At 36.9% G+C, this 21,805-nt stretch overlaps 1 protein-coding gene across 9 annotated transcripts in view; it reads left to right on the forward strand.

Moving 5' to 3' along the window:
* The window catches only part of LOC132797332 (cAMP-specific 3',5'-cyclic phosphodiesterase), a 237,285-nt gene that overhangs the window by 165,968 nt on the left and 49,512 nt on the right, over positions 1-21,805 (forward strand). The window lies entirely within an intron of this gene.

The following is a 21,805-nucleotide window of genomic DNA, read 5'->3' on the forward strand; positions in this document are numbered from 1 at the left end:
CACAGTTTTGAATTTAGGAAGATTCCCATTCGTTCGATTAAGTCTTGTAACATATATTCAATAAATTGTTGATTGATGTTTCAATTGATTGAGTGATTGACTGAATAATTAACTAATCGAGACAAGCATTGAAATTGCCTTTGAAAATTGGGAAATATAGATGAACATTTGCATTCGATGATTTCTCGACATATATATTCTGAAGGTTATCGTTTTAGGTTAATATTGTAATTGATTGATTGATTGATTGAATTATTGTATCGATACAATCATGGACATGGTTGACAAAAATCGTCGAGATGGCCAAATATTTATGAATATTTCAACATATTTTCCAAGCAATTGAAATTTTTTTGAATTTAAAAATAGCCACGTTGTAGTTGTTGCTTGATTGATTGATTGAATTATCGTATCGATACAATCATGGGCATAGTTGACAAAAATCGTCGAGATGGCCAAATATTAATGAATATTTCAACCAATTTCTTGAATCATATTTTGCAAAATGGCCTCGTTTTAGTCTTTGCTTGATGTTGTAATTGATTGATTGACTGATTAATTAACCAATTGAGACAAGCACTGACATTGCTGATGAAAAACTTACAGATTTGCATGTGCCTATATTCGAAAATCTTTCATATTTTGCTATGAACTTTTTATATACTAATGTATGCATATATATTTCTCATATATTTTCTATATAATGTATAGGGTATATGCCAGTCGGGTTGCATTTGATTGCTGCTTGCCCCTCAACTGTTGTTAATTTCGCCTTGTATTGTGAAAATGTTTGCTGTCACTTTTGCATATTGTAAATTGGCATTGCTTAACCGATTAGTTGATGTTCTGAACGATCGATTGATTGGTTGATTGATTGATTGGATAACTGATTAATTGATTGAGACAAGCGACGCTTTGGCATTGGTATTGGACATTCGCTTTGATTGACAAAAAATGTCCTCGTTGTCGGTTTTGCTTTACAGTTTTTATGCAGTTTTCTGCAATGATTTATTGGCCAATTGCATTACCATGTCAATCGCTTTAGACCACCACGCCTACCGCCCAACGCCCGACGCCCATGGCCTATCGTCCACACAGCGTGAGAGGAAAAGAATGTGAGGATAGAGCCAGAGAAACACACAGAATTTTATTGATTTTGTTTTGGCGGTTTTACAGTTTTAGCTTCCATTTTTAGTAATATATTTTTTTTTTTGCGTTCGCTCTCTCGCCCCTTGCCTGCCTCCCTCCCTCTCGCTTTATTTTCCTTTATGCTTATTTGCCATTTGCACTAAAAGTGTGCATGCACACACACATACACACACACACACACACCTATAGACTTCCCCCTGGATCGCCTCTGGGTCGTCGTCTATGTGTTGGGGTTGTGGGACTTTGGCGATAAAATTTTTATTTATTGATTTTCATTTATGCTTTCCATGCGGTGTCCCGCCCACTAAACAGCTGCTACACTTTATGTGTGTGTGTGTGTACCATCATCTCCTCTCCCCTCTCCCCTCTTCTCTCTCGTGCAGCTTCCAAATGAGCGGAGCGCATGCTGCCCGCCCCCGCCTCTGTCCCCCCCGCTCTCTGTATGGCAACCAATGTCGACACAACCGCCGAGCAATTACATGTATTACCCACTAAAAGCCGATTTTATGGCTCTTTTTCTGCCTGCCAGCATGTTTCCTTCATTTTCTTTTTTTTTTTTCGTTCGTTCGTTCGCTCTATTGAAAAGTTGGAAATGTTAACCTCTGTTCGGAGAGGGTTTTTAATGGCAACTACTACGACGAGCGTTTCACATTTCCATAATGATTGATTGAGGTACTATATTTGTGATGCTCAACTACAAAATGTGTGTGTTGCGGAGGGGAAGGGGGAGGGGAAGGGGACAGTTTACATGTATCTCATGGATACTTTTGCAAATAGTTTTCATTAGCAACTTGATACTAGGAAATGTTGTTTTTTTTTGCTACTTTGTGGAATTTTCTTCTTCGTTCCGTTGCCTTGTTGATATTACATATTTATGTTGGATGAAATTCTTTTTGGAAAATGCTTGCATTCTTCAAGTAATAATAATTGCGAAAATTCCTATGAGCTCACGAGAGTATATACACATTTACTTCTCTCTCGCTCTCTCTAATTTCTTGATGTGTGTGGGTATCGTATTATATAATAAGTACATAATTGGAAAATTAAATTAAAAAATAGCTAAAAGAGAGAGAGGGAAAATGGGTGCCATGGCAACTAAACTGAAGGATACTCAACCTTCAGTTAGCTGCCCTCTTCTCTGCTCTGTTTGGTTCTCTGTGTGTGGTCTGCTCTGGACCTCTGTTGTTAGGCTTTCAGGTGAAAGTTTTGCTGCTTCTGTATCACAAAAATGTATGTGTGCGAGTGTGTGTGTGTGCCACTAAATGATTATGAATGGACCGCGTCCTTCGAAGCTAGCTCACTTGAAATATTTCATTAAATATTGCATTCATTTCCCCCTCCCACAATTGCCACAATTTCTCTCTCACGTTCTCTCCAAAATTTTATCTAGCTTTTGTCTCCGGCTTTTGTCGCTCATTATATTTTCGTTTATTTTTCTTTTTCCTACATTCATTTTTGTTTTTTTATTTTAATTATATATCCCACACATAGAGAGACAAATGTTCAGCTCACATCTCGCATATAGCTTTGTTTCTCTTTTCCGCCTTCACATCTTGTGTGTGTCTCTCCGAAAACTTGAAAATTCATCCATCTATTTAAACGTTTCGTCTTTATTATGCTACCACGCCAGTGTCTAGGGGGTAGTTAAGGTATTCGAGGCACAGAGACGGGACAGAGTTTTGCTCTTGAGGTGGATTGATGTGTCTTCTACAGAAATACACATACACATATATTTTTATATTGGGTGTGTGTGTGTGTATTGGCACGTTGTCGACAGGCCGGTATGTGGATTTTAATTTCCGTTTTCCGTTACATGCCACTGTCATCGTTATCGTCATCGTCATCGTCGTCGGCTTTTGTGTATTGTTGTCACAGCACTTTCAGCAGCAGTTCAAGCTATTTAAATATGCAAAAAATAAGTAAAAAGGAAAACATATTCTATTATTCAAACTCTTTGTTAAGTACTTGTGATAATCTAAAGTAGATTGACTATTCGATAAATTACGTTTATCGATAGTAATACTCTTAAGTATTACTTTTTACGGCTTTATCAGTTTAAGTTATTAAAAAAAAGTGAAAGTAAATGATATTCTATTATCTCAACTTTTTGTTAAGCACTATTCGATAAATTATGTTTATCGATTACTTTTTCCGGCTTTATCAGTTTCTATTATTTAAATATAAAAAAGAAAAGTAAAAGCAAATCATACTTTATTATTTAAACTCTTCTTCAAGAATTTGTGATAATCTAGCTACTTTAGATAAATAATGTTTATCGATAGTAATACCCTTAAGCATTACTGTTTCCGATTTCATCAGATTCGGTTTTTTAAATATGCATAAAAGTAAATGGAAAACATAATATATTAGCCAAAATCTTCATTAAGCACTTGTGATAATCTGAAAGAGATTCACTCCTCGATAAATTATGTTTGTCGATAGTTTTACTTCTCCGGCCTCATTAGTTTCTGTTATTCAATTATTTAAACTCTTTTTTAAGAACTTGTGACAATTGAAAAGATCTTGACAATTCGATAAATTATATTTATCGATAGTAATACACATAAGTATGTCCTTTTGCGGCTTTAACAGATCCACCTTTCTAAATATGCAAAAGCCTAAAAAGAAAACATATTCTATTGCTTCAACATCTTTTTAGAACGTGCTATTTGATAAAATATATTTATCGATAAAACACTTCCGCTTCATAATTTCTATAATTTAAAGCAGAAATAAAAATAGCAAGTGCCTCAAATTATTTACAACATTAAGACTAATTTATTAAAGTGATTTGTACTCAATACAATCAGTTGGCAATTATTATAATTAGACAGCATTAGATTCTTAATCTGATTCGACGTAATTTGTAGTTGAAGCCCTAATTACGTGTCATCAAATTGTAATTGAAAATGCACTTTTATTAAGCAGATTTTTTGTTACTCATTGCATGCATCTAGAACAATAAATAAATAACAAAATAATTGATCGTTGCGATCGCATGTCTATTGCAACAACAACAACAACAAAGTAGCTAACTAAATAGGAAATCAGTTAGAAAGAAAAACTTAAACCAAACATTTTTGTGGCTGCGTCGTCGTGTGTCAGTCACTCTCGTCTCGGTTTTGTTGTCAATCTGTCCGCAAATAACAGGAGCAACTGTCTGTTGACCATTTTGCAGCTGCCAGCAGTTGCCCCATGCACCATGCCACACGCCACATGCCACTTGCCCCAGCATTTGCACTCCCGTCGCCCTTTTTTGGCTGAGAGCTAAACAAATTTCCATTACCATTTCCCCATTTCTCTCTCTCTCTTTCTCTACCTCTCTCTGCAGCTTTGTCTTTGAGCCAAAGTTGTTTGGCAAAACTTTTGCCGAGGCTGTCGCTACCTCCCCATCCCCCCTAGAGGGGAGCAGGGGCGTGGCTGGGTCAGGAAGTATTTGAAATTGCATAAAGTCGCTTTGCTGTTTGTGCTCAAAAAGATTTCAATTAAAGTTCTGCCACACATACCTACACAGACATTTGCCCATGCCACTTGCCGCTTGCCACTCGTGCCCCATGCAGCATCCGTTAACAAAACTGCAAAAAAAAAACAGGAAAATGGAAAGGGAGAGAAAAATACTCGGCCAAGCAAAGAAATCGTAATGACAGCGACATGCGATGATGGAATATCTAAAAGCAGACACAGCAAAAGCTACTGAACATTTTCAGCAATGAGAAATATCAACTGCTACACACACACACACACGCACACATAGGTGTCCATACGTATGTGTGAGTTGGGCAATAGGAGTTGAGAAAAGTGCATAGAAGCTGCTGATATGCAAAAGGGCATAAATGACAACAAATTGCACTCAGAAAACTGTCAAATCCAAGCTATTTTCTGCATTTCCACACAACATGCCACAAATTTGTCATCAAGCAGCAGCTTGTGTCACAATTTTGTAATCATTGAAAACTGATAGCTGTTGAAAAACTTTCTAAATAAATATGAACAGAAAAATTATAAAAAAACGGAATAAAATTACATTAAAAAGATCATAAAATTCAAAAAGAAAAACATTAAAATAAAATATAGCAAATACAAAAAAATATAGTATAAAATTATAAACGAACATAATAAAATCAAATAAAAAAGATTATCAAACAAAAAACAATAAAATTAAATATATTAAATTAAATGAAATTAAGAAAATAAAATAAAATAAACTTACGATCAAATACAGTAATAAAAATAAGTAACATTAAACAATAATTAGAAAAAACAAAATAAAATAAAATCAAAAACAAAATAAAATCAAGTAAATTAAATGAAATAAATATAAAATAAATAGTCTTTACAATACACTAAATAAAGTAAAGTAATAAATAATAATCTAAATAAAATTTATGAAATTATCGATAAATTTGACAAAAAATAAATTTAAAAATAAAAATAAGGTAAATTAATTAATTATATGTAAAATAAAATACAAGAAACTGTTGTGAAGTACAACAGAAATTAAAAACGAAAATAAAAGTAAAATAAATAAAATAAAAAATATTATAAAGACAATAAAATCAAATAAATAAAAAAAATATAATAATAAATATTATGAAAATACTAACTAAAATATAAATTCTAAACAAAATAAGTTAATTTATAATTAAACAAAGAATAGACTAGATTTGTTCAATTATCGAAGCAAACTTCCTCAATGAAATCTCATAGCTATAGCGATAAGACTAAAAGAAGAAAGAAAATATAATCGAATCAAAAGAGGTTAATTTGTGTATTAAAGAAAGAAGAGACCACAGTTTGTAGAATATAGATTTAAGCGATTATCGAAACATACTTGCACTTACTTATAGAGTATGTTGAGGGATTAGGACACAAATATTAGCGGCTAACTTGAACTTCTTGCTTCTGCCTGGTTTAACGATGTGTGAACTTATTGAATACCAACATTTTAGGGGGCGTGCCACCGCGACCAACAACAAAAATTGTCCGACCTATTGTTTTAGTGAGACAGAGAGAGAAAGAGAGAGAGAGAGAGAGAAAGACAGACTGAGACAGATCTAAGTAAATAAATACGTGAGCTGCATCACATTAAAGTTGATCTAATGACCGCCTACGTGCGTTGACTGCCCAAAGGGCTTCTTATTTATGGCCTGGCCATAAGACAGTAGTGACGGACGAGCTGGGGGTGGGAGGGGGAAGGGGAACGCCATCTGTGCCCACATCGATTCGATGGTGTTGCAGGCAGCTTCAAGGCGGGGAGATGCGGGGAGCGGCGTGCCCATTAATGGCTACAAAGCGGATTAGCCAACAGGCGGCCTTGTGGTGTGTGCACAAAAATAAAACAAAAAGCAGCAAGAAAAAAACTGCGTATACAAATTTATATACACACACACACACGTAGATATATTTAAGCCAAAGAGCATTTTTAATGCAAATTGTTGAGATGCCAGCGAGAGACGAGTAAGAGAAAGCGAAATAAAAAAAAGAAAAGAAAAAATAAAATAAATAAATAACATTCACAGGACCACATCGCATCGCTCTTTTGTTACGGGGGGCGCCCGCTTATTGCACAAACACAATCAAATTATTAGCGAAGAGCGAGAGAGAGCAAGAGAGAGAGAGACGGAGGATGGAAGCAAATGCTTAAGCTTGAAGGGAGGAAGCATACAAATGCCATGAAATAAAATTAAAGCACTTAAAAAATTTTCATTGCATATATTCAGGCGCACACACAGACTGACGGACAGACAGACAGACAGATAGAAAGAGAGTGCGCGCAAAAGATTGTCGACTTTTTTCTTTATACATATTAATAAGGACATCAGGAATTGATTGAATCGAAAGCGGCTAAAGCTTCAACGCTTTAATAATTCAGAAGTTCAGTTGGTTCGCTTGATTTGTGTGTAAAATACCAAATTTATATTAATTAAATGCCGCAAGTTTAGCCAACAATAAATTTCACTAATAGACTATCGTAATTAAATGCAGCTGCATTCATTAAAAATAAATGCCATTAATAGAAGCACAAATGCAACTTTACTAATTCAATTTAATATGCTTGCATTTTTCATTCATTTAATTTTCAGTTTTTTCCATCACAATTCATGAATGAAATGATTAATTTAAGAGGCATTGCAATTAGTTGCACTAGTAAAATTTACGCTTCAGTTGTAATAAAAGAAATAAAACAAAAATTCTGTTATAGCAAATTTATGTAACAACATAAATTCGTATGCAAAACAATTTATTAAAGCCATATTACCAATGAACAAATATGAAAATCGCATGCAGTTGTGAAGTGAATATACCAAATTAATGTACCACAAAAATACCAAAATATACCAAATACTATAATTGGTATATTAATATGGTGCTGCATTAAAAATATACCAACTAAGTAATGCGGCATTACTCTTAAAATATACCAAATGAATATAACGCAAAAATACTAAAATATACCAGGGGCTGTATTTAGTATTTTGATATATTACTACATTTAATAAGAACAAAACAGTGTAGTATTATTTATAAAATATACCAAATTAAGATACCACAAAAATACCAAAATATACCGAATACTACAATTGGTATATTGCTATAGTACTGCATTAAAAGTATACCAACCAAGCAATGCGGTATTACTCTTAAAATATACCAAATGAGTAAATCACAAAAATACTAAAAATATACCACAGGCTATATTTGATATATTTATATAGTACTACATTTAAAATTCACCATCTACGCAATGAGGTATTAATTTTAATATATAAAAAATACACATACTGCTAAAATACTGAAATATATCAAGTGCAATATTTGGTATATTGATATGTAATGATATGCATGTACATGCAAATATACCAAAGAGTGGAAATATACCAGATGGTCAGGCAAAGCAAGTAAGACTCGTAGTAAGAATAGAAAAAAATTTCTTAAATAGTGGATATCAAAATAAATAACTGTATGTAAATAATTGCACTCTACTTAAATGTAGCTCGTCATTTTCAATTCAGTATGTGCAATATTTTCGCTGTTAACTCGAGTAAATTGTGTGTTGTGGTGCGTGATCAGCGAACTGTGGCAAATTGTGTGCGTCACGATCGCTCGAGCGCTCTCTTGCAAATTGTGTAGCCTACTTTAATGCGCAGCTATGCGTATACGTGTTTTCATGCGTTTCCCGTGGGCGTTACAGCAACGGATGGGAGGAGAGGGAAGAATGCAAAGGGAATGTTTTAGGTTGGTTGGAGAAGTTCGAGTTGTTCGCTGTTTTTGGCTTAATGAGTTGCGCAAATGAAATGCAAACAAAAATATGTTAAAATTCAATTTCAACTTGAGGCAGCAGCAGCAGAAGCAGTCAGAATAAAACCAAAACGCAGCTCATACGCGTTGAGTGAAAGTTTGTGTGTGTTTGGGTTAAGTGACAGGGGGGTTGGAAGAGGGAGGATGACGGGGGAGTCGGGCATACGGGGGCCGAGAGAAGGGCTGACAAACAGCTGTAAATTGTGCGGTCGCCTAATGGCGTTTGGCTTGATGTTGATTAGGCGTCGCTTCAGTTGATAAACTCGCTGGCAACCGCAAAAGCCAGACCAGCTCAGCGCTCAGAGGCCCCAAAAGCAGGCGACAGCCAGCCACGCCCACACGTCGCTTTTCATATGGAAATTGTGTTCGCAACAACAGCAGCAACAACAACAACGACAACAACTACAACATCTACATCGACAACAACAACAACAACAAGAACAAAAGTGAAACGCAAAACTTTTTTGGCACAAATATTTTTTATGTAAATTGTTTTGGCATTTATTCATTTATATATGCAGCAGCAGTGTGTGTGTGTGTGTGTGTGTGTGTGTGCTGTCTCCCTCTCTCTCTCATTCATCTCATCTCTTTCTCGCTTAACACAATATCATTGTGTGTTGGAATTTTCATAATTTAACTTTCGAGATTTCACTGAAACCTGAGAGTGCAGTTCATTTTCATTTTCACTGTCGGCAACTTGATTAGTGGCAAACATTTTGTTCTATTTTCCACACTTTCCATCCACCCCGCCTCCATCGTCAGCTACTGTTGCCATTGCGCTGCTTCGTTTTGTCAACAGCAACAAAAACAACAACAAGAGCAACAACAACAACAGCGAACAGCGACAAGCAACTTGAAGAGGCTCAAGGATCCTTTGCGCGACAAGTTGTTGTTGTTGCTGTTGTTGCCGCTCCTTAATATTATTGTTGATGTTCTTCTTGTTGTTTTGCCTTTGCTCTGCTTCTCTTCCCTCTCTCTCTCTCTCTCCCGTTCTCTTATTCACTTTCACTCATGTTGCTTTGTTTTTGTGCATTTTGTTAATGAGACTTTTCCTCACGACGAGTGCAGCAACAACAACAACAACAACAGCAACAATAAAAATAATAATATACAAAAAGAAAAATACAACACACAAAAACAGCAAGCAGAAAGTATAAATTCAACGAACTGCACTTTAAATACTCTCTCTATGTTTAATTACAATTTTATAGGATTTGTGTGTTGGGAATTATTTGACATACATATTTATTTTGATGTTGAAATACATTTTAAAAGTTGGTTGCCATATTATTAAACTAAATTTTCTCGATGTCTTTCTTCATTCATATGGCAAAATTAGTTGAGTGAATTCTCTGAAAAAGTCGAGTCATTTTATGTTTTCTCTTTCCAACATATTTTGATTAATTTTACATGAAGTGAACTTCATATTCTTTATTTTAATATAAATATAAAGAAACAAAATGCAACTCTGAACAGCTTAAACTCACTTAGTTAGAGGCAGAATTTTGCATTAAATGAACCTAAAATTCTTAATTTTAGTATATTATTATTCAAACTGATTTATTTAGTATTTAGCAACAAAATTCAATTTTTATCAACTTAAACACGAAATAATGAGATGGAAAGATTATATAAATAAATATATATGAAAATTTTTACATTAATTGAACTAAATATTCCTTACTTCAATATATTATTATTTAAACTCGTTTACTTAGTGAGAATTAAAGTTGAATATTTAACAACATAAACACTAAAATAATAAGATAGCGAGATTAAATAATTAAATACATATTTAAAAAGAATATGGAAGATTTTTGTAAGGAAAAGATTCTCGTTCGCCTACAAAATAAATATGGAAACAATTGCAATAGCTTAGAATTAAATTTATGATTTCTACGAAATGTTAGAGTATCCACAAAGCAGACAGTGCAAGCAAAACTTGTGCCAAAATGGCACATAAGAGCTTCGCAGACAGTTGGGCTGCCCGGCTGCTTGAATAGAGACAACAAAACAACAAGAGCAAGAGTGATAGAGAGAGAGAAAGAAAGAGAGAGGGTGTGACAGAAAGAGACTGAGACGTGAGGCAAGTTGAGGCAACTGATGACGTCGCACACACTTAATGTTGCATACTTTTGAGGTCCTTGTGCCAGTAACGTTTCCGTTCATTCTACTTTTGCACTTCGTTGATTGTATGTACTTGCTATTTGCGCGCCATGTGTTTCTCTAACTTCTCCCTCCCTCCCTCTCTCTCTCTCACTCTCTCACTCACTGTCTTTCTACTCTCTTCTCTTCCCTCTTTGCGTTTATTACGAAAATATCCAAAAATCAGTAGCGTCTTTTTCAGTGGTATTAAAAAAGAAAATACAATAATCGACCATATTAAATCAGATTCAATTCTTCACTGTATTATCTAAAGTGTGAAAAACTTTTAATCACAATCTAAACTCTAGAAACTCTCTCTGTATCTAAACTCTAGAAATTCTTTTGTGGTATTAGTTCAAAATAACTACGGACAGAAGAAGATACATTACATCAATATTTCCCAAAGACAAAAAAAATTAATTAAATGCGTTGGTTTTTAATTTTGCAATGAAACGTTTACAGTAAATTTATATATTTTAATGTAGCCTACTTTGCTTCATGGCTAATACTCTTGCGAAAACAAATTTGCATTTCAAATCTATTGTATAAATTTTACAAATTAAATAACAGTAAAAAAGAAAACAAATTTCAAAATTCTCTTATATTTTTATCGATAGTAAGATGACTTTTCAATAGCAAATTTTCCAAATTAAATAAAACCGTTTCTAAACGTGCAGTTAAAGTGGAAAAAAAACAACGATATTATCTTAATTTCCATCAACAATACAATCGATAGTAAGATTCGATAGTTACCTTAGTGACACATCTATAGCCGAACTTTACAAAAAATAATATAAGTAGTTTCTACAGCTGCAGTATATGTTATGTGAACAAAAACGATACACATTTAAAATATTAACTTATTATTCTAATGATAAAACAATCAATAGTTAAATTCGATAATTTCGTTAATGAACAGTGAATAAAATAAATAGTTTCTTAAGTTGCAGTTAAAGTCAGAAAAACGATGCAAATTACAAAATTAACTTATATATTTCTATCGATAATTGAATCGATCACAATATTTGATAGTTGCCTTAGTGACAGCTCTGCAGTCGAAGTTCACAAAAATTCAAATAATTAGTTTGTAAATTAACTTATATTTCTATCGATAGTACGATTCGATAGTTGCCTTCGCGTTGACAGCTCTGCAGTCGACGCACTTTAATACCACATTCCATTCCATTCTCATTTTGTTGGTGCTGTGCATAGTCTCTCTGCGAATTGTCTGCAACATTTTTCTCCCTCGCTTCGTGCACTTTATTGCGCTTCCGTTTTTGCAATTTTCATCAATTTGACTTCTTCATTTCAGTTGTCTGCCTTTAGCAGTCTGAGCATGTCTTGCTCGCTGTCTCTGTCTCTGTCTGTAAGATTGTCTGAGTGTCACTTTATCGCATTTCTCTCTCTCTTTGTATATTTAAGTGTGTGTGTGTGTGTGTGTGTTACCTGAGCGACTTTTGTCGCCTTGTGGCGCCTAAAACGATGCTATGATTTTTTCATGTATGCAGACACTCTTTTCTGTCACTTCATTTGCGGCATGCTATGTGCCTCCCTCTGTTGCTTCCTCTGATGCTACTTCTGCTTCTTTCTACTCTACTTTCTACTGACTCATGGGCGCCTGTGGCATCTTCTTTGTGCTCCGCCAAGTTGCTTGCAGTTTATATGACAGCTTGTGGCAACGTCACAAAGATACTCACACACACACATACACACACTTATCGTTATTTGTAGTGAAGAAGAAAAGAAATGAAAATGAAAATGGGAGAAAAGAAAAAGGAAAATACTGAGAAAAACCCTTTCAGGCGCCATTGCCTTTCAGAGAAATACGAGTATATATACGTACATACATATATATGTATATATATATATTTATATATATTAATGTACCTCAATGTGACCGCATTTGTCTCCGTCTCCGTCTTCCTCTTCGTTTTCGTCTTCGTCTCTCCCTTCTTTGCTCCTCATCACTCACTCACTTGTCAGACGCTCTCTCTCTCTCTCTGTCTCTCTTTCTCTTTCAAGCGCTTTGCTTGTGTGTATTTGCATTTGTATTCAAAACGCTTAAAGTGGATTTTTATTTCCTGTTTCTGTTACATTTGCCTCCTCCTCCTCCCCCCGCACATCAGTCGCTTATCATCTTGCTTTCAATGCTGCGCTGCTTTGGTCTCCTTTTGTGTATTTCTAATGCCATTTTTATACGCATTTACTTTCATTTTGGGCAACATTCCTGTAAGTACATATGAGAGAAATATTTTTATGTGGTATTTTTATATCGCCAAACAACAACAGCAACAACAACAGCAACAGCAACACGAAGCACAATAATATCAACATCCTTATGCTCCTCAATGGTTTGAAAATTATTGTCGATTTTGCCGCTGAAGGTTACAAAAGATATACTATATATGTACATAAATGTATGTGTATCTCTCTTGAATGTCGATAGCTTTTCGACTCGTCCAAATTGATTAAATTCGCTCAAAGAAATTAACTTTCAATGTTGAACATATCGATTAGTTTATTGTATTTACATTTTTCTTCTCTCGCATTGAAATTAACTCGTTTTCTTTATCCAGCTTCTCTTCCCCTTTTATACTTCGCTTTTGAGTCTGGTTCATCATCGAATTACACTTTTCGTTCTTTCCCCTCTGCTCCATCCATAAATGATCAATTAAAAGCTTAAGTAATTTTCGCAAATATGTGTGTGGGGTTGATTGAGTTGAGTTTTATTGTGTCGAAAGGTAAAAAGAAATGCCACGATGAAACGATGCTTCAAATACCTTCTCTCTCCCTTTCTCGGTTTGTTGTGGTCATCATCATTATCATCGGTAGTCTTAACGTTATCAGCATTCAGCATCTTCATTATGCTTATCGTCATCATCATCATCATTATCTGGCACGCAGTTTATCGCCTGTCGCTATTTAAAGCTCATCATTTAAGCAGTGAAACGTTTAATTTTAATTTAATTTATGCACACACAGCTGCCACAGCTGCTGCTGCTGCTGCCCCAGTTGACGTAGTCCTGCCTCTGTCCCCGTCTACATCCTCCGCCCCTCCCAACTATATCTCTGACGCCCACGAATTTGCAGCTGACAATTTGCAGTGCATTAAATGATTATAAACTAATTAGTTGTTTTTGTGACGAGAGTTGCACGAGGTGCACGCTGCTCTCCTTCCTCATTTATATGATATTTCGGGCTACGCATTAACCTTGGTATTAGCATTAGCATTAGCTTTGAGATTGGAATTCATATTAATATGCAATTTTTAATAGATGTATAAGTTTGTGACGGTACAAAAAAACCATGATTGAAATGAGAAATAACTTTGTAAATTAATTTGCGCATCATCATTTTCATTAGTTTATTACTTCGCATTAGCATTGCAATTAGAATTCACATTAATGTGAAATTGTCACAAAAATGTGATCAACTAAATGAGAAAACATATAAGGTTTTTAATTTAGAATTAATCACTTCAAATATTTTTTTTTTGTTATCAGCCTTAATGTTGCTCATTGTTATTGCATTAGCATTTGCATTGCTGTAAAAAATAAATCAGATTCCTTGTTGAATTATATTTTCTTTTTGAATTCATATCATTAATTCAAATAAAATTTTAAATTTTACTGAGTAATAATATAAAAATTAAGCATTGCAAACATAGCATTAATTGGCGCATTGGTATCTTCATGATCAATCGCATTGGCTGGCATATTTTATTAGCATTTACATTGAAATTGAGTTTAATTGTAATATTTATATGAATATTGAATGTAACTTTATATAAATATAGTTAATGTCAGCATTAATTTGCGCATTATTGTTCGCATTAGCTCTTCAACTAGCGCATTGTTATATTCATTATACAAATGACATTAGCTGGCATAGAATCTCTATATTTTAAAACCATTTAATTTGAAATTGAGAATCTTAATAATCTTAAATTCAACTTTGAAAATATTTCAAAATATTAGCATTAATTTGCACATTAGTATTCACATTAGCTCTCTAAATTTCCTGGTGAAAAAAGTCCGCTTGAGCATCGCACTCAACTGTAAATGAAATCAATATATATTGCTATAAAAATATATATTGTTCGTTTGAAGCAATTTGCTAACAAACAAAAAAATTGCGGTATGCCACTCGCCACTCAATTTGCGAGCATTTGTCGAATCGAATGCCACCCGAAGCGACTGTCAAGTATTAGCTTTATTTTCTCGCAAATTGATTGCAAGGTATGTCAAAGCAGATTGCAGTTTTACAGCTGGCTATTGTAACAAAATCGAATCTTATCGCATCGCATCGCATCGCATTGCAGAGATGAGTCATGGCTCTGACTCTCTGGTTGGATGCGAGTCTCTGCTTATGGAGTTCAACTTTGACAGCTTAAATCTTGCTCAGCTTCAAATTGGAAATGGCTCAGTACAATGGCTGTAAACTTTGTCTATCTCATTCGTTCGCGCTACCTCTCTCTCTCTGCTTTAGTCTGTCAGTCAATTTGAGGCTTCAACTTTGAAGTTCTTGTGCGGCATCGCACAGTGAATGCCTGCTGGGCACACATGACGTATGAGCAATTTGCCGTCTCGAGTCTTTTGCCAAGGCAGTTCTCTCCTCCTCCTCCTCCTCCTCCTCCTCCTCCTCCTCCTCCTCCTCCTGTGTTTTTTCTTTGCAAGTAACTGCTTGCAGTTTATAGCGCCTCACAAGTGCTATCAATGTGCTGGCACACACACGCAGATATATATATATACTAGGTATATATATATATAGATATATACACGCATGAATACACACAGCAGCCGTTGCTCTCCTGAGTGCCGCATGCATTTTTGTAGGACATTAGCACACACACACACACACTGACAACAGGAGCGTCAGCAAATAGCGTACATTATAAGGCAGCAAAAATACACACACACACACCCACTCACACACACACAGACTGAGAGTGAAGTCGATTGTTGCTACAAGCATAATCGTTGCTTATTGGCAGCTGCTGCCATTGCGATGGTGATAAAGATGAAAACGCTGATGGCGCATTGCGTTGCCTTGCCTTGCCTTGCCTTGCTCCATGCCCCTTCTCTCCCCTTCTTCTTTCCCATACACAAATTCGCAGCGAATTCGCATGAATATCGCATGTATTTAAAAACCAATTCAGTCGCGAATTCATTTTCATTTGTCGCTCTTTAAAAACGTCAACAGCCAAACAGCTGTCGTCAGCCTAAGAACGAGACAAGTTACACTCTATCTCTCTCTCTCTCGCTCTCTCTCACTCGCTCTTACTCGCTATTTGTCACACCTGCCTCCAGCATTTCGGAGCGAAAAATATAAAGCATACTTTTAGGCAGCCATTTTCACTGTCACATTTAATTGAGTTTGCCTCGGCTGGCGCGCTAAAAGCGACGTCATTACCTTAGCTACGTCTCTCCTTCTCCCTCTCATACGCACACACACACAGACAGTCACACACACACACAAATACATACACATTTTTAAGATGCCTTGCCCGCCACTTATTGTTTTGCCCGGCGAAGAGGAGCGCAGCATTTAATTGTCAAATGGCTTTGGCAAGGACTCGAAGCTGCCAGTTTTCTTGGGTGTGGAGACACAGAGAGAGGAGAGAGAGGAGAAGGGAGAAGGGAGTGGTAAGGAGAAGGAGGAAAGTGCTGGCTGTGTATCTCTGACGTGACATTTGTTGCAAGCCAAGCTATTTTTATGGCCCTGCGACTTGCGCTGTCCAAAAATGTTCTTCTTCTTGTTGTTGTTGTTGTTTGTCCCTCGGAACATTTCGCTGCTTTTGTCTTTTACCTACACTACTACTACATACTACCTATCACCTTCTACTTTTGCTGGTTATATGCTTCTTCATTTTTCTGCTTTCTTTTTTTTTGGTTTTGTTGGCCTCTCTGACGTCACCGCGGCGCCATTTTAAACGTCCGTTCAATTTTGCCGCTCAATTTGCAGTCACAAAAGAAATTACAACTCATAAAGAGAGATGAAAGGCAGCAAGAGGCAAGAGAGAGACTGGAGGGGAAGAAGTGCTTTTTACTAGCGAAGGGGGGGGGGGGAGGGGGGAGGGAGACGGAACTGAGACGGAGACTGTAAGTGGCATTTTAAAGAATCGACTGCCAAAAATCAAATGATAAATGCTTCGCTCTCCCTCTCTCTCTCTCTCTTTATCCTCTTGGCTTGCTTGTTTTTCGTGTTCCGTTTCTTTTGATTATTTTTATTGCATTTTGGTGCTTTGATTTCATTTTGGCAGCTGGACAAATTTGTGGGCGTGGCAGAGGTGGGCTAAAGTCTGCTGCTGCTGCTTATTTTGGCTACCTTGCCAGCCATTGTGACGCCTTTTGATCTGTCTCCCCGTCTCTCTCTTTCGCTCTCTCTCTCTCTCCTTTCTCTTTCGCTTACTTTTTGCCACATTTTCGCCAAGTACTTAAGACAACAATAACAACAACAACCACAAAGCATACAGCACATTTTTGTTAAATTCTTCGCCTTTCTTTTTTATGGTTTTCTTGATAAGCCAACAAAATGGGACGATTTTGGCAGCAACTCTTTTTGGCTACTTTTCTATTGTTTTTTGTGTGTGTTGGTCTGTTGTTGAAGCACAGCCAAGTGTCAAGCTGAGATACAAAAGTACACACACACACACACACTTACACAGACACACTCGGTTATAAAGTCGCTTGCAACAAGCTGTCCACTTTTGGTCTACTTGACATCAATTGACTTTTTCGCATAAAACAAACAAATACATGCAAGCAGCACACACACACACACACTCACACATGCGGTACACACACATATTCAGCAATTAACCCCTTGTTGCCCACTCATAATGATGTTGTCATCAGATTTAATTGAAATTTTCGGACAACAAAATTTAAAGTGCAAAGCATTATGCAACAAAACATATGTATTAGTTGCAAGTGTGTGTGTGTGTGTTTGTGTGTGGCACTCTGCTGCATGCCCAAGTGCATGCAAAGAGGGCAAAGGTGACGAAGTGGCAGGGAGGTAAAGGGGGGGCGTGGTCGTGGCCAAGTGGGTTAAGTGTGTTAGCTGCAAATTCATAGCATACAAACAGGCGCCAAGGGACGACAACAACAACAACAACAACAACGTTGACACACATATGCAAATTGCAACGCCATTAACAACAGCAACAACATATGTGTGTGTGTGTGTGTGTGTGTGTGTGTGAGTGTGTGCATGTGAATCAATACGTTTGACACTAATTTGGGCAGCGTTTGCATTGAGATTCATTGAAAATGGCATTGTCGTTGGCATCAACAACAACAACAATAGCAACAACAGCAACAGCATCGAAGAACATCATCATCAAGAACATTATCATTGTTGTTGAAGGCTCGACTGAAAACACGAGCACAAAAGCTTCTTCAACATTTGCAGCTATGCCAACAAAACTCGTGGGAAAAGAAGTGCAAGAGCAATGTGATAGGGGCAACTGAGAACTGAGAATGGAGAATGGAGAATGAATAGCAGCAAGGTTGCTACTGCTGGTCAGCTTTTGTGTGTGGCAGCCGTAACGTATACAACCCGTTGTCCGCTTGCGGATTATTAAGGGATGTGTATTTGCTTGGGCCCCGGACAAAGCAAAGCAACCACAAAGCACTGTGCACATCATTTGTCAGCGTTTGAATGAATCTCTTCAATTTTGAGCGGATTATAATCCGATATTTTGTAATTTTGTGCTTTAAGCGGCTTAGGCAAAAGAAAACGCAATTACTTATTACAGTTTCTTCAGTTCCAATTGCAGTTAATTATGTGCATTAATTTGATAATTAAAGGGCACTCAAGAGAGAGAGACAGAGAGATAAAGAGAGAGAGGGATGCGTTGTTGTACATAAATTAATGCATACATTATGCCGTTTTGCTTCGATTCGATTCGGTGTCGATAATTGAATTTGCTTATCTGCCAGCTCTCCATTAACACACATACATCTGTATCTCTGTATGTGTGTGTGTGTGTTTATTGAATGGTTTGCAAATGGAAAATGGATATATATGTACATATATATATAAAGAGAGTGAGAGAGAGAGAGCATGTAATATGTTATGTGCGTGTATGTTTTGCATTATGCAATGCATTTTGTGCTGTTAATGCAGTTTCTGGGGTCGCTAGCAGCTAGCCTTAACCTCAATCAACCTCGCTCTCTCTCTTTCTTGCTCTATCATCCTGTCTCTCTCTCTCTGTCATGTATAAAACATGGCTTGCATTTAGCGCATTTCGGTTTTGGGGATTTTGTATTTTGCACATATTTTGTGTTACATTATTTATGAGCAGCAGCAGCAAAGAGAAGGACGTCAACTCTCGACGGCCTGATGATGTTTCTAATGATTGCAGCCATAATCATAATAATGATGTTGCACTTAAACATACACACACACACACACACACATAGAGCGAGTGAGCGAACGACGATGTTGAGGGTGCACAGCTCGACTGCCTCTTAAAGCTGAAAAGCTGTTTTGCCTCTTGAGCTGCTTCTGCTGCTGCTGCTGCGACCTGTTTGACGTCATAGCAGGCCACATGCCACATGCCTCACGCTGCTGCTGCTGCTGCACTGCTCATTTGATTTGTATAATTGAAATTGCCAAGTCGCCGCCGCCACATTTGTCATGAAAAATACTGCAAAATGCTCTTTGCAACACATTTTTTTTGTTATCCTCCGACTTTTGTCTGGCGACTCGCAGTCTGAAGTCCTTTTTCTGACAGTGTTTGCTTCTGTCTTTTTTTTTTTTTTGGTACTATGTGTGGCCAGTCACCAAAAAAAGCATAGCATACTTTTTTGGGATTTCGTTGCAGCGCTTTATTAATGAACATGCCGCTCGCAACGTGTCAACAGCGTGTCGACTGGCGACTGCTGCAGATGATGATGATGACGATGATGATGATGATGGTGATGGTGGGACGCACATACACACATACATATCTACACCCACACACTCATAGAAATACAATGTATAAATATTATGTAAACACGCAAACAATGAAGTGATTTGTTGCTACTTAAATTTAGCCCCCGAGAGTGTGTGCCAACAACAACAACAACAACTTGGTTTAGTGTGCTTTGTGTGTGTGCGTGTGTGGGGGTGGGGGTGGGTGAGGAAGAGCGTTGTTAGTGGGACTGTTGTTGCGTTTGCTTGGCTGCCCTCGCTTCGCTTAGCTGATGCTGCAACTTGAAGAAATCTTTTCTTTCACATTTCTCGACTTGTTTTTTTTTTATTATTTTCGTTTCTTTTTTTTTCTTCTTTTTGCTCTACTTTGCGCGCCTTGGCAGCCATCTCGTTCACACGCAAAACGCAGCAAAAGAAAAAAAATGGATTTAGTTGCTAAAGAAAAGCAAAAAAAAAAAAAAAAAAATAAAGAAGAAAAAAATGAAATTGAAAGGAAATATGTAGCTAGCTGGTCGGCTGGCTGGCTGGCTGGCTGTCGAGCGCAGTCGCTGTAAAAGTAGCAAACAGCGCCTAAGGCAGCGAAGAGAGGGGGAGGGAGGGAGGATGGGGTTGTCAGCCTGTTTCTAGCTTGTTTACCAACACTTAAAGCAGCCCCACAGTGTGCGCTGCTGCTGCTACTGCTGCTGCCTCTGACTGCCTGCCGGGCGCGATAAGCAGCCACAGAAGCCACGCGAGAGCGAGACAGAGCGAAAGAGAGAGAGCGAGAGGGAAAGAGAGCGAGTTGAGCTAGCAAAATTGATGCCACTCGCTGTACCTGTGGCTGCTCGCCAGTGGCATTTCTACTCTTTGCTTATTACGATATACGACTCGCTTTATGCTACCATATATACCATATAGTATATACTATATACACCAGTCAGTATATATCGTATATGTGGCACTTACTCGTTGCAGGTTGTCTTGGCGACAACCAAGATAAACACTTGTTTAAATTTATTTATATTTATTTTTACAAGATTCTTAGACTTGAAATCGCACACACACACACACACACACACTCGCATAGATTTCTATTAGTTTAGAGTGAAAAATATGACCAAGAACTTGAAATTAAATCAGGCCAACTGGAATTGCTTGTTGCTGCTGCTTAAGCTGCTTTTGTGCATTCCAGATGAGATTCTTCATGCCACAGCACAGCACAGCACAGTCGGCACTTAAGCCTCATTTCTACTCTGTCTCATAATCTCGAAATGTCTTTTTCTGCTGGCATATAAGTCTGTCTTAAATATATCGTCGCTTGACTCCAATATTTGTTTAGCTTTCATTTCATTCATTTATAATTATACAATTTTGCCATCATTCTTAAGTGTTTTACTCAACTAGAATTGTTTAGATTTTTCATGGCTGTACTTTTAGTCTTTAGTTCCCCATTTCGATTTCTTATTCTGTTTTATCCTCTGTCTTCGTAAACGTTTTATCTTCACTTTGATATGTTTTTCTCAAACACCTTGACGATTTTTTGTTTTTATCCTAATCTCGCTTCTCTTTTGTTCTGATTTTTCCCTTATTCATCATTCGTTGTACTGAACGTTTGAGAATAACACTCAAACGTTTACGAAAAAGTGGAAAAGAAGAATAGGAAAAAAAAGTAAAAATATAATACTAACACGTTTGGCTGAACCAGAATTGGTTTTTGATTTTAAATTCAATTTTGTTTTAAGTTTAGTATTTTCAAGTTTTTCCTATTCTATTTTGTTTTGTCTCTTCTTCGTAAGTTCCATAGAATTTACATTGGTCTTATCTTTTAGCTAGTGTGTCTTCTATTTCTATTCTTTTTTCTTATGCTACTTCACACCTTCTTCGTAAACGTTTCACACTGCTGCAATTGCGTCTGACTTTCATGTGCCTGGAACTCTATGAAGAGTTGCGTTTGCTGCACGTCTGCGAATGTTTTAAAGTTGTTTCAAGGACATTTACGGTGCCTTTCTATTAAATATTCTATCACTCACACCGACACACACACACACACACACACAAAGTTGCACACGCACTTAATTCACTTTAATTTGCTCGGTCCAGATACCATAAGCGCACTTGCAACACTAAATTGCCACCTTGTTGCTCCTGCCGCCTGCTCAGCTCACTGGCTGTGGCTGGTTGGTTGGCTTCTGCCTTCTGGCTCCTGGCTCCATCAGGCACTTTTTGTGTTGTAATGCAATTTCAACAAATTAAAAAAGTAGTGCGTGGTAATTTTACTGCCGCCAGGTGGCAGCTCGCATGTGCGGCATGT

The sequence above is a fragment of the Drosophila nasuta genome, chromosome X (assembly GCF_023558535.2).
Source record: "Drosophila nasuta strain 15112-1781.00 chromosome X, ASM2355853v1, whole genome shotgun sequence".
Classification (NCBI taxonomy): Eukaryota; Metazoa; Arthropoda; class Insecta; order Diptera; family Drosophilidae; genus Drosophila; species Drosophila nasuta.